The sequence below is a fragment of the Marmota flaviventris genome, chromosome 10 (assembly GCF_047511675.1).
Source record: "Marmota flaviventris isolate mMarFla1 chromosome 10, mMarFla1.hap1, whole genome shotgun sequence".
In the NCBI taxonomy this organism is placed as follows: domain Eukaryota; kingdom Metazoa; phylum Chordata; class Mammalia; order Rodentia; family Sciuridae; genus Marmota; species Marmota flaviventris.
The window spans coordinates 31,868,101-31,884,528 of NC_092507.1; the positions used below are offsets into that span (position 1 = coordinate 31,868,101).

Consider the following 16,428-nt stretch of genomic DNA (forward strand, 5'->3'; position numbering starts at 1 on the left):
CACTAATATTTATGAACTCCTGCTATCAATCCAGCCTTGTGCTGGAAATGGCAAAATGGAGAAATGTCCCCCTGCTAAAAGTCTGTCATCAGGCTGGGGGTCAGATGATGCTCCAGAAACAATTAAAGAATTGAGTAACATAATCCTTAGGAGGGCATGTAGTATGATGGTTAAGACTTCAGCCCCAAAGCTGAATTAGGATTACTCTAATTCTTGCCACTAGATTCTCTGCGGCTCAGTTTCCCCATAAGAAAAATGGAGATACTAGTGCCTCCTTCACAAGATTCCTCAGGGGATAAAATGAGGTCATTTCTGGAAGGTGCTGTATGGATGCATACAGCTGGCACTCAGTCCTTGAAACTGCTGTAGTTATATTGGAGGTGAGGCACAGAAAAGACCCCTGCTGATCCAACCTGTCCTATCCTGCTTTCCTTGGGAAGATCCAAGACATTCATACCTGACTAGGGGGTTCACAAGGGAAAAGAAATCAAGAAACATCTATCATTGTTTTCTTGGACCCAGATGTGACCAAACTAAGCCTGGACCGAGAGCTGAAGGACGGATGGCATGCTCCTCTGCTGAGTGGGCTGGGAGCCAGGGTCAGCAGCTTTCTGTCCTGGGAGCCTTTCAGACTCAGAGCACATACACACCCAGACTCTTAAAGAGGGTTAGGTCAGCAAACAGACATTGAAAAGCCATTAGCATCTCTGTGTCCCTGTCGGCTATCTCCTGCCCAGCAACCAGGAACCAGTGCAGACAGTTCGCTGATTAGCCTGCAGAACAGGGTGCCCAGATCCAAGGAATGTAGCCACATGGCCTATATTCCAGTTGCACCTTCACGCACAGCTGTGCAACCTTGAGTCCATGACCTTGACCTCTGAAAACTCAATTCCCTTGTCTATAAAATAATTCCTGACCCAGCTACACATTAAAAACACTGGGGGAAGGGGAAGTGTTTGAAAGTCTAAATGCACAGGCCTCACCCCAGACCAATAAGATCTGAAGCCCCCTGATGGAACCCACTGCTGTAAGGGGACATGCTCACCTTCTACTCACAGAGTAGAATTAAATGAGATATCTGTGGAGGACATTTACACCATGCTTTTGCTCCATAAAAGGTAGTTTTCATGCTGGACCCCTCTGAGTTCCTAGACCTACATCACCAGGCCCCTGGAGGAATGCACTTTAGAATTTTACTCTGCCCATGGGAAGCTTCTGCTCAGGTACCTCACTTTAGCAAATATCAAAGATCAATCCGTCATTTTGATCTTTCTAGTTCTTTTTGATCACCCTAGTCCTGAATCATCTTACTATGGGAGAGAGGAAAAGTTCAGGCCCCCAAAGTGCTTCTATCTCTGGATTAAAGCCTGTGAGACCACCTCCTTGTCTCCAACTATGCTCTCGATGGGCCAAATGTCCCCATCCTGAGAAGAGAGTTGCCTTCCAGAGCTTCAGTACCTGGCTTGCAGAAGTGCCAGGGCCTGAGATGGGAATCCATGACTGGCTACTATGGAGGCTGCCCCAGCAGTCACATCCTGGGCAGAGCTGTAAGACTAATATCCCTGGCCTGTGGTTCCTTTGCCATGTCTCCAATCAACCCAGGGATTCAAGCCCTCTGAAACATGGAGACTGATGACAACTAGGTTAGGAGGATTTAAGAGTATGTGCGCGGGCCTCTCCAGTCCATATTGCTTCTTTGGTTGGTATGTCTGGACCCAGAGCTGGAGAAGGAAGTGGGACAGAGTAAAAAAGATGGGGTCCCCTTGTAGTTTGTAGTTATATTGTTTAAAGAATAATAAACGTGAAGAACAGAAACAAAACTTCAACTCAAGGGCTGGTTTTGTAGCTCAGTGGTACAGCACTCACCTGCCAGAGGTAAGGTCCTGGATTCCACCCCCAGCAACACTGGCAAGTGGGAAATATGAACAAACTTCAATTCAAGTGGTAAAGAGAGGTATCCATCTGGGAGATGAGCTGGTAACAAGGGGGAAAGTGCTGTCCTTCCAGGATAAAGAAATTGATTTTGCTGCCCAATGAGAGGTCAGGTTCCCAGGTAGCAGAGCAGTTGACAGAGACTCTTCCAGACTCCTCTTGAGCCTAAAATGTGCATGTCAGACCCCAATACCCATTCTTGTCAAGTCTCTCAACAACACAGTATTTAGTATGGGCTGTCTATCTATCTATCTATCTATCTATCTGGTTATGTATCTTTCAAGCTCATGAGGTAGCTACTGGTATTACCCCTCATTTTGCAGGTGAGGCACACAGAGGCTAAATAACTTGTTCAAGGTCATATAGTATGTAACAAAGTTGGGAGATGAACCCTATAAGTCTGGATTCAATGCCTGTGCTCTTACTTCTTATGCCAAATTGTCTAGTGAGGGTGTCAAGCAGGTCAACAGACAATTAGAATACAGTGTCTAAGTAATTCCTGGGGCCTAGCACAGATGGTGGTATCCAAAATCCTATTATAATCTGATTGTTCACTCACAGGAAGGAAAAAAGAACCTGGTGACAGGCTGATTGGCACAAAGACAGGCAAAATGGACATTCCAAAAGAGACCTGATTAGGTATTTTCCTGAGCAATAAAACGATATGAACACAAAGACGTGTACCTAATTGTTCTTGGAAGCTTTATTTGCAATAGGCAAACTTTGGAAAGAACCCAGATTTCTACCAATAGGTGAATGATTTTTTTTTCCTAATTATGCACGTTAAGTACACCGTATCTGACATGCTTGGAACCAGAAACATTTCAGATTGCAGGTTTTTTCCAATTTTGGAATATTTTCATACACACAATGAGATATCTTGGGAATGGGACCCAAATCTAAATACGAAATTCATCTTTGTTTTTGCTTGGTGCTGTGTTGCACACATAGTAATTCTAGCTACATGGGAGACGGTGGTAGGAGAATCACAAGTTCAAGGTTGGCCTGGGCCACTTAGCTAGGCCCTGTCTCAAAATTAAATTAAAAGGTCTGGGGGTGTAGCTCAGTAGTAGAGCACCTGCCCAGCAGGCACAAGGGCCTGGATGTAATCCTGAGTACCACACACACACACAAAAAAAATTCATGTTTCACACACACCTTATACACACAGCCTGAAGGTAATTTTATATAATATTCTTGGTGTCTACATTGTGACTGTGACCTATCACACAGGCCAGGTATGGAATTCTTCACTTATGATGTTCTGTCGGTGCTCAAAGAGTTTTTGAGTTTTGGAGCATTTTGGATTTAGATTTTTGGATTAGGAATGCTTAACCTGTATACCCTCTCATCAGAATACTATTCAGCTATGCAAAGAATGAAGTACGGATAAATATAACACAGATGAATCTCAACGAATTATCCTCAGCAAAAGGAGTCAGAAGAAAAGCGTGCATACTATATGACTCCATCTAGATGCAATGCTAAAAAAAAGTAAACTCTAGTGTCAAAAATCCAGATCAATGGTGGCCAAGAGATAGGAGTGGGAGAACTGATTGAATGAGACATGGGGGGACTTTTGGTAATGATTGACATGTTCTATATTGTGATTACGATAGAAGCTACACAAGTATAGATACCTGTTAAAAACCCTTTGAATTGTACACTTATAACCATGAATTTCGTTACATGTAAATTACACTCAATTTTTTAAACTTTTTCAAAAGACTTTTGAGGTTACCAAGTCCCAACTTAGATGTGCTGGGCTTTGAAGGTAGGGGTGAGGGTTGAACATACCTTCCTCTCTTTGCTTCTTTGCTTTTTTTTTTCTTTCTTTCTCCCCCTCCCATTTCTTCATTGGCTCTTCCTTCCTACTTTCTTCTCTCCTTTTTTCTTCCTTCATTCCTCTTCCCACCTTAACTCCCTTCTTTCATTTCTTTTTTCCTTTCCTTCTTCTTCTTCTCTTTCCAAAACCTTCCACCTTCTTTTCCAAGCCAAGCCTGGTGATAGGCCCCTGTGCTCCAAACATTTCCAGTACTGCCATTACAAATTAGTGGAAATGATCAGACACCAGGTAGATTGGTTCTCAGTCCACTTGAGAGGGGCAGATGCTCTGCAAAAGTGGCCAGTGACCCACAGAGAAGGCTGGCAAGACCACAAGACTCTTGCTGGGTCCCTCTGTGGCTTCTGCCCACGAGGTACAAACTATGCATATATTAAACAAAAGAAGAGGAAGTGCCTTTCTAAGAATCACTAGGCTTTGGGAGAGAGGAAGGTCATTTGTCTTCAACCAAGTGTGTGGGGGGGGGCGTTCCTTCTTTGGGACCTCCATTAGGGGATGAGGGGGGATAGGTGAGGGGGTCCAGTGGGGGAGAGGAGCAAGTGCACAGAACAGGGAAGGCCTCTCTGAGGAAAGAGCAAGGTGAGTTCTTCATCTTAAACCCTAGGAAGGATAAAAGGAAAGATGGAGCCCTTCATCCAACCAGTGCCCACAGAGCCAGCACCCAGGTCAGACACATCCCCACCCTCACTGGATAAGAAGAGAACAGAGAAGTTAACCGGGCAAGGAGACAGCAGGAATGGAGACAGAAATGAGACTGGCATGGTTCCCTCTAGTGGGCTGCAGGAGGCCCCTGGCAGCCGGAATGTCCATCTGCTATGCCCCACCACTAGTAGGAGGCTCACAGGAAGGGAAGGGGACAATGACGGACCTACAGCCCCTTGCTCAGAAATATACCAGGAAGTGAGCAGCAGGACCCACCAGCTTGGGAGTAAACCACCACAGAGTCATCAGTCAGGACTCTCTTGGACAAAGAGAGTGAGAAAGTCTCTCAGCCAAGAGGTGGAGGTTGAGTTCAGCCAAGCTCAACCCAGACACATGGGCAGTGGGAGGAGGACTGCGGAGGCCAGCTGCCCTCCAGGTTCTGTTTCATGGAAGTTGAGAGAGCCAGTCTCGGAAGACTGGTGCTTTCACTGTTTTTCCCCAAAGAAGAGGTGGTCCCCATAACAAACCAAGAATGAAAAGAAAAGGGAGCATGAAGGCAGAACCTGACCTAAGACAGAGAAAGGCATCCACAAAGACAAGGTACAGAACTCTGGCCTTCTAGTAAGTGAAAGATCAAGAGACCAGCTCCAACCCTGACTTAACTCTGCTCCAGGTTTGGAAAAAAAACTATATCCAGGAGAAATATCCTGCCAAAGCAGGACAGCCCATGTGTGGAAGTGAAAACCAGCCAAAAACCTGTCAGCTCTCCCAAGTTACAAGAAGGAAGAATTAACGCCCTAGAAGCTGGTGTACTTTTGCTAAACTACATATTACATACTCAACATTGTGTCATTTGCAGGAAAATGGGTGGAACTGGAGAGCATCATGTTAAGCGAAATAAACCAGGTTTAGAAAGTCAAAGGCCATATGTTTTCTCTCATATGTGGAAGCTAGGGAGAAAAATGGAAACTAAGGGATCTCATGAAGATAAAGGGGAGACCAGCAAGGTAGAGAAAGGACATGGGGGAGGAGGAGGAGGAGGAGGAGGAGGAGGAGGAGGAGGAGGAGGAGGAGGGCGGCAAGTGGAAGTACTGGGGATGGAAATTGATCAAATTATACTTTGTGCAGGTACAAACATGATACACTGAAACCCACCATTCTGTATAATTATTGTGTACCAATAAAAAATATCATCCCTATATATACCCTGTTTATGCTGCATTACTAAGAACATATCATTGTATCTATTATGAATCACGGAATAGACTGACCATTATAATAAATCCAAGTGTACACAGGCTCAGCAGAGTCTGTCCTGATTAACAAGTGTTAAGATTTGTTGTAATTTTAAAGAAAACCTTATAGGTTTTTTTTTTTTTAATTTCCAGTACTATAGTGGACTAGATCAACTCTACTGAGAAAACAACTTAGAAAACTGGATACTACGGGAAAAAAAAATCTGATAATAACTAACAAGCTGGCAGTTTTATAAGAAATATTTAGCAAGCAAAAACATAAGTAAAACCTGAAGACCAGAACAAAAGTCATGCCCTGAAGCTAGCTCGAGGACATCTGCCAAACAAAGTGACCTTGAGCTTCATCTTTTGTAGCCTCATGGGAAGAGGAGACAAGATGAGAATTCCCACAACTGATAAAAGATATTATAACTTGGAATTAGGGACTCCAAGGAATACCAAGCATGAGAAATAATAAAATATGTATACTGACACACTTTGTGAAACTGTAGAATACCAATCAAAAATATATGATGAGGGGCTGGGGATGTGGCTCAAGCGGTAACGCGCTCACCTGGCATGCGTGGAGCACTGGGTTCAATCCTCAGCACCATATAAAAATAAAATAAAGATGTTGTGTCCACCGAAAAAAAAATATTAAAAAATTCTCTCTCTCTTTAAAATATATATATATATATATATATATATATATATATATATATATATATGATGAAATAAAGTAGAATTATATAGCTTATAATGCTTATAGTAGGAGAAAATACCTGAAAATTAAAAAAACAAGTATTCAATTTAAGAAGTTAAGAAAGAACAACAGCTCTCTGGGCACAGTGGCACATGCCTGTAATCCTCGTAGCTCAGGAGGCTGAGATAGGAGATCACAAGTTCAAAGCCAGACTCAGCAAAAGCCAGGCACTGAGCAACTCAATGAGACCCTGTCTCTAAATAAAATACAAAATAGGGCTGGGGATGTGGCTCAGTGGTCAAGTGCCCTGAATTCAAACCCCGGTACTAAAAAATAAAAAATAAGAAATAAAAAAACCCTCAAACCTAGATAAGTTAGAAGGGAGACAACAATAAAAATTAATATAGAAATTCATAAATTATAAATTATATACTAAATGATAGAATGGAAAAGTCAAATGAGGATCCTGAAGTCAACATCTGGTTCTTTAAAAAAACTAGTAACTGACAAAATTCTAAAAAGACTATGCAACAAGAAAAAGCTCAAGACACAGAAGTAATAAAAACCAAAAGGGGTCATAACCACAGATACTACAGAACTTAAAAAGATAAAAGCATGTTATAAAAACTCTGTAGCAAAAATGTGTAAACACAAATGAAATGCACAAATTCCTAGAAAAATCGACTTAGACCAAAATTGAGTCAAGGCAAAAAATTAAAACCTGAATATCCATTAACTATTGAAGACGCTGAGCAGTGGTTAAACAACTTCAGGGAAGGAAGAATTCTAGCTGCAGATAAACTCTTTTTGAAAACAGATAAGAAAGAAACATTCTACAATCTACTTTACAAATCCAGCATAAACTCAGTAACAAACCCAACAAGGAGAATCTAAGAAGGAAAAATTACAGTTCAATACTTTCCTGAACATGACCAAACCTTCTATACTAACATTAGCAAAACAAATCTAGCAATGTATTAAAAAATGAACCCATTATGACCAAGTCAAGTTTATTCTAGGAAAGCAAGATTAATTTAATTTTGGAAAATGAGTTTACCAGACATTAATAAATTAAAGGAAGAAAAAAATTAAGTAAATCCTCTCAATAAATGTAGAAAAAGTATTTTTTAAAGTTTCATTTATGATTACAAAAAAAAACTATTTTGCAAACTATAGAAGAAGGGTAGCTCCGTATTTTGATAAAGAATATTAAAGCCATAGATAACATCATTTTCAGGGAAAATGTTCAACACAAAAGGCAAAAACTAAAATTGTAGAAGACAATAAAAGAGATATATTGTTCTTCAGAAGTCCTTAATAAGATATGTAGTGTTGAATGATAAAGGAAAGATTGATATATTTTTATTATGTGGAATTAAGAATTTCTGCTACTCTAAAATACTAAAAAGAACATGAAAACCTACCACAAATTAGGAGATGATATTTGCAATCTTGAGTAACAGTCTTCACCATATATAAAGAGCTCCTACAAATAAATAGGAAAACCATAAACTACACAATTTTTAAATAAATAGGCAAAAGACTTGAGAGGCACTTCACACACAGAGAAAGAAAATCCAAAAGGCCAAAAATATACAAAAAGATTCTGTACCACTTTAGCAATCAAATATATGTAAATTAAAATCAGCTAAGTCATTGTTCTACCCCCATGAAACTGACAGCAATTTCCAACAACATATGACAAAATATTAAGTGTTAACAAGGACACTGAGCAACAGGAAGCATTCCACACTGTAGCTAGATGTAGAAATTGGTTCAACACATTGGAAATTAATTATTTGAGGTGAAATTTATATAACCTAATGGAAATTAATTTCAAATTATTCTAATAGCATTGAAAATGCTCACAGTCTGAGACCAATAATTCAAACTACTGTGTTTCTTCCCTAAGCAAACTTATATACATGCTCAGCAGGACTTGAACAAAAATGTTTATAGCAGCACTATTTACAACTGCAAAAAAAAAAAATGGAAATAGGTGTTCATTAATAATATACTCACTCAATGGAATACTGCAGTTCAGCAAAATAGAAAAAAAATTCAGTTACACTCAACAGTATGAATGAATCTAAGAGTAAAACATCTAACAACCATCTGGCATTCATGGTTACCCCATTCCTATTGGGGCAGATGTAATCCCCTTAGAAAAGGATGGGAGGACTTGATGAGACCTCATGGGAGCTCTGCAGAAGGAACAGGTAAGAAGCAACCTACCAACTGATAATCAAATGATAGGAAGATATTCCAGTTCTTTCGACCAGTGTGGCCTTACTGGTGTGTAGGGCTCAATCTGAGCAGAAGAACAAAAGGGTACAAATGGGGTTCCCATCATATTTAGTCACAAACACATACAACTAAACAAGACATTATTGAGGGATACAAATAGAAGTGTAAGACAATAAAGAAAAGCATAAGGAGAAGACACAGAAATATCTGGGAAATGGTTATCCCTGAGAAGGGTTGGGGGATGGGATGTGCAGCAGTACTCAGGGGAATTCCAAGGCAGGAGTGACATTCTTTCAAATTGACTGATAGGCACATGGGTGCTGGTAGTACTACTCATTAGACTTTTAGATACCGTTTAAGTGTATACACTTTTACACTTTTCAGTTTGTTGTATCTAGTTTGTCTATTCTATTAAAAATTATTTTAATGGAAACTCATGGAGAAAATTTTAAGAAGAAACCATCATATGGAATCACTGTGGTTTCTGCCACATCTTGTCTAGTTGCTGGGCAAAGATGATCTTCTAGATTGCAACTGGTGGTGCTCAAATCCACTTAAAATTCTAAGAGCTTCTTCCAAAATCACTCCAGAAACATTCTTTCAAGAATCTCTCCTGCCACGTATAGCAAAGCTCAGTACATTCTGCTCTGGCTCCTTCATCTAATACAATCATAGTCATGGTATTTTTTTTTAAGTCTCCCAGAATTCTTCCAAATTTTGAAATGTTCAAAATGAGGGCATAGAGCAAATGACTATACCCTGTGTCTCTTGCATAGATTTCAGAGGTGATGCTCCCATTGTAAGTTCTTCACCACATGCTTCAGCTGTGCAGTGCCCCATTCCCCTCATCAAGATTTGCTGATAGAGAAGTTTCGAACAGTGCATTAAGTATATACTAATGGCCAGGGAGCAGGGGTTATCTCCAGGGCGTGCACACATGTGCGATTTTTTTGGCAACCCCAGGGACGCTTGGCATTAGTAGATCCAAACTTTCAGTTTTTCAGTTATTTGTGAATAACCCCTAAGAGCCAATCCATGGTAACTCCTTCTCCTTCTCCTTCTCCTTCTCCTTCTCCTTCTCCTTCTCCTTCTCCTTCTTCTTTTTTTTCTGGAGCACCAATGTGAACTATGTGTTGCAAAGTCTACAGCACAAGAGGGAGTCACTTAACTAGAGACTGAGCCTTCTCCAAGGTCCGGCATCCCCAACCCAAGGGGCTACCAGAGATACAGAGACTCTATGGACATAAGAAAAACTTTCTTTCCTTAAGTACAAGTGGAAAATGCAAAGAACTGGTGGCCTGTGAATAATCCTAGGAACTTTTCTCCCTGTGAAACCAGTCAACAGCCTATGCAAGTAGTTTTGCATTTGCAAATTTGGGGATTGACCAAGGGCTTAAGATGTATCCATTGGGAGTGCCAAGGGTCTACTGTAGTGAATCTTGGTTGAGGAAGCTTTCAAAATTCTTTTGTTAAATTCATTCATTCTTGTCAGGGTTCCTCTGATCTTAAGATAGCTTCACCAACTAATGTCAAGTCTGAGAGTTCAGTGAATGACTTCCAAGCTCCCTGGGATTCCAAGGAATCCTCTTTTCTCCATCTTATTACAATAGGACCTTGTACTTATATACATGGAAACTTTAGAGAGTTCTGAGCAATTCTGGTTATACTCAATGATCTGATGTTGAGAGTTGCTTTTAGAAAATTTAAGAATTTCTTCCCATAGATTACCAAAACAATGAATTTATGTGTATGTAGAAAGTGAGTAATATTCTTCTCTTAATTTTAACAAGGTTTTTGCATGTTGCACATACGTACTACATTTTAAAAATACTCCTTAAGAAATGAAAAAAAAAAGAGGAAAAAATAAATAAATAAAAATACTCCTTAAAAAGCATCAGCATTCATTTTCTTAACCTTTTGTTTTTCCTGTTACCTTTGTTTTGGAGCAAACTATAATTGCAAAAATCAGCAGAGGGTCTAGCCAAGCCGAGTATCACTCACATAAGTCAGCTGTCCTTCCAGTTTTGAGTATAAAGTCTGAATTAAGTAAACACGGCTGCTGAGCATGGGGTGTGGCCAAACATCTTGAACTCATTTCTCTGATGGCAAAGGACACTGGCAATGGTAAATCCACATTCCCCACACAGATGCAGAAACAAATGCCACTAGGGAACACCTCTCCTGATCCCTTTCCATCAACTCTCTTCCAACACCAGCATTCAGACTGGAAGGGCCTAAGAGTGTCCTCCGGTCACAGGACAGACTGAGGTTCTAATGTCTCCTTAGTATTTTCTGTAGCATGAAATGTTGAAACATAACCACTACTAATAATAGCATAATAGTTTTCCCTAATAAATTTCAACAAAAGATTATAAGGTTCGCAATTAATTTCAATAGCAGGGTTTTATCACTGTAATATAATTTGATCAGCAAACCCTTAGCTGGCCAGAAACCCAGGAGGGTTCTTTTATTCTGAATAGCTATGCTTTTTCTTCTAAATGTCCTGCTTAAAAAAAAAAAAAAAAAAAGCCATTATCATGCTTTCTTAAAGTGGACACATAAAATATCATTTAAACTCTTCTTAACATATATGGCTCATTGTGAGCATCAGTTACTATGCTAAAAAACAGAGTCCTGAAGACCCAATAAAATACATAAACTTTCATAAATGCTTAAAGCAAACACATTCAACTTAAAACCCCATGTTTGGAATACTTGTATCTCTTACATTTTATTTTACTTTCTTTTAAATTTTTTTTGTATGTTTCTTTCATTACTAATTCTTCATACTGTTGCTTGACAAAAGAACTTTAATTATCCTTTTACAGTAGTTTATGACTCTCTTCCAATTTGCTTTTAGAACTTCTATAAACAAAAGCAAAGTCCTAAAAAAGGGTCTGCAATCATCTTCAACAATCAGACTGACTGAACCGTAGCTCATGGGCTTATGACATCTCTCTTGGTTTACCTTTTGCAATTCTGCCTTCCAGATTGTTATGGTACTATTCTAACACCCACCAGCTACAGAGCACATGTTACTGTTTAGTTGATCTCATTTTCTACTCAATACTTTCCGGTACACTTAGAACAAGTCAAAGGCTTTGGCCAGGTCTAACCCCAAATACCAGCCCTGCTTGTTCACCTAGCTGGGGTTTCCTGCCCTGCCTGCCCAGTACAACTATAGATTTGCAAATAGACTGCAACTCCCAGGGAAACAGAATGAAGAACAGCCTGTCATGGGCTGTCTGATGGGCAGCACAGAGGGCAGAAAAAAACCTGAAAGACACCTGGGAACTCAGAGAGAGCAGGAAGTAAGAGACAAGTTAAAAGTTATCCAGTTGTCACCCAGCTTTCTTAATGTTATCTTTGATCAAGGCGGTCCTGCAATCTGCCAGGACTTCTTCACACTAAATGCATCTTCTTCTTGCCTGTACCTTTTACACACTAAGTGACTCCATGGCTTACTTGGCAAGAGCCCAAGGGCAGCACACACTTCTCCACGCCAATGAGGGTGGCTGCCACTAAAACGCAATGGGTGGAGACAGCTCAATAATAGTGCCAGTTGAGCACATCTTGATTCACTGCCACAAAGCACGCGGTAGTAGTTACTAATTGGCCCTCAAAGCGCGCACACACACACACACACACTAGGATGCTAAGAGCAAAAAAACCCCTCCAAAACACCCTTAGCCTTAAGTGGCTAGACTTTGTCACCAAATTAACAAATCTGTCCAGCAGCCCTTGGCTGAGACACTAAGGGGTGTGATAGGAAGACTTTGTGTTAACAATTCTAGATTCTGTGGGGTATCTTAACAGAGTAGGGAGGGAGAAGAATGCTAAGTGTCACCACACACACCCTCCTCTCCTGCCTGCAGAAATCTCAGTGGGATAGCTGTCTGCCTACCTTGCAAAAAAAAAAAAAGAAAGGAAAAAACCTCCACTATTTTAATGCAAGGATGGAAAAGGCCACCAACCTCTACAGGTCTTCTCAGCTTTAAAGAGCAGAGGTCCAGCAACTCCATCAGTACCCAAGGTCTGCCCTTCAATTCCATAGAGCACCCATCCTCAGAGCAAAACTGACCCCTGGTGGGACAGGCACTCTTCCACTCCAGCTGCTCACCCAGAAGCATGAAGAAAAGCTAAAACCTGGGCCTTCACCTGAATTCAGAATTTTCTGCTTTGAGTTAGGAACCTAGGGGCCCTGCAGGGGAGATTCCAACCTCCTGCAGGGACCAAGATGGGTGAGATTGCCCACTAAAAGTTCAGACAAGCAATGACTGGCTCAAAGAGACATGGGACAGTCTCAGATCAACACCAATCCAAAGCCAATATCATGCTGTGCTCAACAGGATTGATCTTTGCCCTGTGCTCTCACATTCAAGTCATTCAAATGATTCCTCCTTGTAGCAGGTTCCCTGTTTCCAGCATGGGTGTGGGGCAAGTGCGCGCGCACACACACAATTACATAAAGACATCAAAAAAACAGTACCACCTAACTTCTGCAGTTGGGGGAGGACCAGGAGATAGTGGGGGATTGGTTGGGCATAGGGTCTGATCATCAGTTGGGCTTACATAATCACACAAATATGGCTGGAGAACACTTCCCTGGAGATCAGCTCAGCAGATGCATCAGTCTCACTACCCCCCTCCCAGAACCAGAAGGCAAGCCAGGGTTAACATGGAAGCACCCCATGTAGCTGGAGGGGGCAGGGATCTGGCTGCTGCCATAGCAATGTCAAAGGCTGCCAGAAACTTCAGGGTCCAAAACACAGGGCCAAGGTGCTGCTCACTGGCACCTGTTCCTTCAGACCCTCTTCCTGCAACCACTGTCCCCAAAGTTCAAGGACAGGCCAAGCCACAGAAGTGCTGACTTGTAATGTAAACCAAACCCGTTGCTTGAAGGAAACCAAGGCCCAGGCCCCCAAGTTCCTTTATACCACCACTCTGTCCAAGCTATGGGGCACAGGATCTCTGCCACACTTGGGAGTCTTCGGACAGCCTGGACAACCCATTAGGAGCCAGCCAGTTCAGCACCATTCCCGTTTCCATTTTAAAAGATGGTAAATGTGGGGCATAAGTTGGAGGAGGGCCCCCCCACTTTGCTAGTGGGAAGGCAAGAATCCCCACCAGAATAGGAGCATGTGCTTAGTTGGGAGGTCTGTGTTTGGGACAGAGGAGTGATTTTTTTCTTTAGGAACATTTCAGAGGGGCAGGATTAAGGGGGAAGGGAAGGCTCTTCCCTCTGTCTGGGCACCCAGCAACATGAATCTTACTCTCAACCAGAGGATAGAGTCCTGAACAATCCTGGAGCCACAGCCACAACAGCAGTGGGGAAAGGGCAATGCCTTTGACGACAGCTAAGGTTCTGGTAGCTCAGAGCCCAGTTCCCGGCACGGCACGCTGGCCTCTGGGGAGCCAGCGCTGGAGCCAGCTCAGCAGCGCGCGGCGCACACAGGGTTACAGCCCAGCCGCCGCTGCCGGTGATTGACGCGCGGGGGTCACTTGAGGCTCGCGCAGCTCCCCCAGCACAGGCAAGCGGCGCGCTCAGCCCACCCGGGGCACCACGGCCGCCCACCCAGCCGGCCCCTGCCCTTGGCCTCCCGACACCTGGCGTAAGAAAGGAAGCGACAAAATGGAATCGGCAGCTCAGCTCGTTATTGCACTTTTCCGTGGCGGCCGCAGGCAAAAACACAATCCGTAAAATAAAGCACAAGGAATCCATCCGCCGAATAAAAACCCAGAGTCCCCTACCTTCGGCCTTGGGATGGCAAACTGGTCCTGTGTTCTCTGACCCACGGATCCAGCCCCTTCTTCATGAATTATTCCGGCCGGTCGGGATATTGTGCATTTTTTTCATGAACACCTGTTTCAAGTAAGGGGTAAAGACCTTATTGAAAGAATTGTCCTTAAAAAACAGCCCGTGCATACGTATGTCCATCCAGGCATGCATGCGTGTTTGTATACACACGTATGCACACGGAAGATCCATGTACATTGGAGCACCAAACTAGGCAGTGGGATAATGGGAGAGTCGGCTGGTTGTGAGCATGCTCGCGCCGGGAACAGATCCACCCTCTGTTATTCCTCTGAATAAATATAAATCACCATCAGAAACCCAAACAGAAGCATCCCTCTTGAATTCCTGCTGCTGAAAAACACGGAATAAATTCAGCCCGCAGACACAGAATCTAATCAGCAGCTGTTTTCTGAATCCAGAGCCAACCCATGCCTGGCTTGTCTTTTCCACTAGGAGTCCAGGCCTTTTTTGAAAGGGGTTTTAACCTTTTAAAGATACAGTACACCAATTATCACTTCTGAATAGCCATCATTTGGAGTGCAGGAAGCCAGTTCCATGCCTACAACCACACAGGGCAGGGTGGCAAGCAATGACAATGATTTTATTTATTGGTGCCCTTTAAAAAGTACATTGCATGTGTTTCACATACATGCATGCATATAAAAGGCATATATATGGAGAGAGAAAATATGTAAATGTAAGGCATAAGACTAGACATACATATGCATTGCCTGATGAGCTTCTCAATGATGAACTGGCATATTATGTAAACACTATGATCCTTCACTTCCGAACACACATGTTCTCTTGGTCAGATGATCAGGGAACTCTTGTCAGCACAGGTGCCATCCTGCACCAGCTGCTTACTGCTAATAAAGAGCCAGGATGCCTGCAATAGTGGCTGAAGGAGGTGGGGACCTATGGGGCCCCAGAGTTCACCACAGGGCATTGCTTGCCAGCCCTGCAGTTTCAGGGTCCATGTCCTCAACTCAAAGGATAATTCTGACACTATTTCTCAACTCTAATATGATCTAGGACCAGATTGTGTTCCAAGACATAATTTCTTCCCATCAGAATCGAGAATCAAAACTACCACCTAAATCATATATGTATCAAAAATTGAGATTTGCCCTTCCTCAAGATTTCAATTAGCTTTTGTTACTTTGTTTTTATTTTTACTCTTTTTTAAAGAGTAGGATTGAGCATGGAGGTAGAAAAAACAGGGTAGAGAGATAAACCACCTCCAGTTTAAATTAAACAACAACAAACAAACAATCAAAAAACCTCACCAAGTACTTTAGCCACCCAGATGGTGTTTATTCTAGTTTTTCTTTGGCTTTTAAAGAGGTAGCACTGAGAAGAAGCAAAACTTCTAACCTTATTCATGTTTGAAAGGAAGACAAATGCCTTTTTCAGTTGGGTTTTTTTTTTTCTACACACATTCCTGCATCCCGGCCCCCTGCAAGCCCCACAACTTCAGAATGGAGCAGCCCACTCTCCCCTGGTTCTTGCCCATTAGCCATAGGGGCCACCAGGCTCACCTCCGTGGTGGTATTCCTACAGTCACTCCAGGACAGGTCCCTCCAGCTCTAGCACCAGCGCCTACTCCCTCCCTTGCCCAATTCTGCCAGGCACACTACTGACATCAGTGTGTTGTCACTCTCTCACCTGGTCGCAAGCACTGTCTGCTCTGTCCTCCCCGAGACACACACACACACACACACACACACACACACACACACACACACGCTCTCCCATCCCTCCCCCCACTTCCAGTGCTCTTTAGCAGAAAATTATCATATTTCATGTGTCATCGCCCTAGCTAGCTGGGCCTGTCACCGATTGGCTGGGCACTGGAAGCCGGAAATGTCACCAGCCACACAGCATGGAGCTGGCTCTCCCTCAGTCACCACAGACCTGAGCCCAGGAGGCTCAGTGACAAGGCACAGACCTACCACAGGGAGCCTGTCACTCTCTCTCAGCCTCGCCTCCACCCAGCACTGGGGGAGGAACAGCCAGGGGAGGAGGT

The 16,428-nt window shown here is 42.6% G+C and overlaps 1 long non-coding RNA gene across 3 annotated transcripts in view; it reads right to left on the reverse strand.

Annotated features, from left to right (window-relative positions):
* Positions 1 to 16,428, reverse strand: part of LOC139707247 (uncharacterized) — a 177,031-nt gene that overhangs the window by 52,489 nt on the left and 108,114 nt on the right. For 2 of the 3 annotated variants that reach the window (XR_011708821.1, XR_011708822.1), the window contains exon 2: positions 14,354 to 14,465. This is a non-coding gene — a long non-coding RNA (uncharacterized lncRNA). Of the gene's footprint in view, positions 1 to 14,353; positions 14,466 to 15,940; positions 16,025 to 16,428 lie in introns of those variants that run through there. The other variant, XR_011708823.1, reaches the window with a different exon arrangement.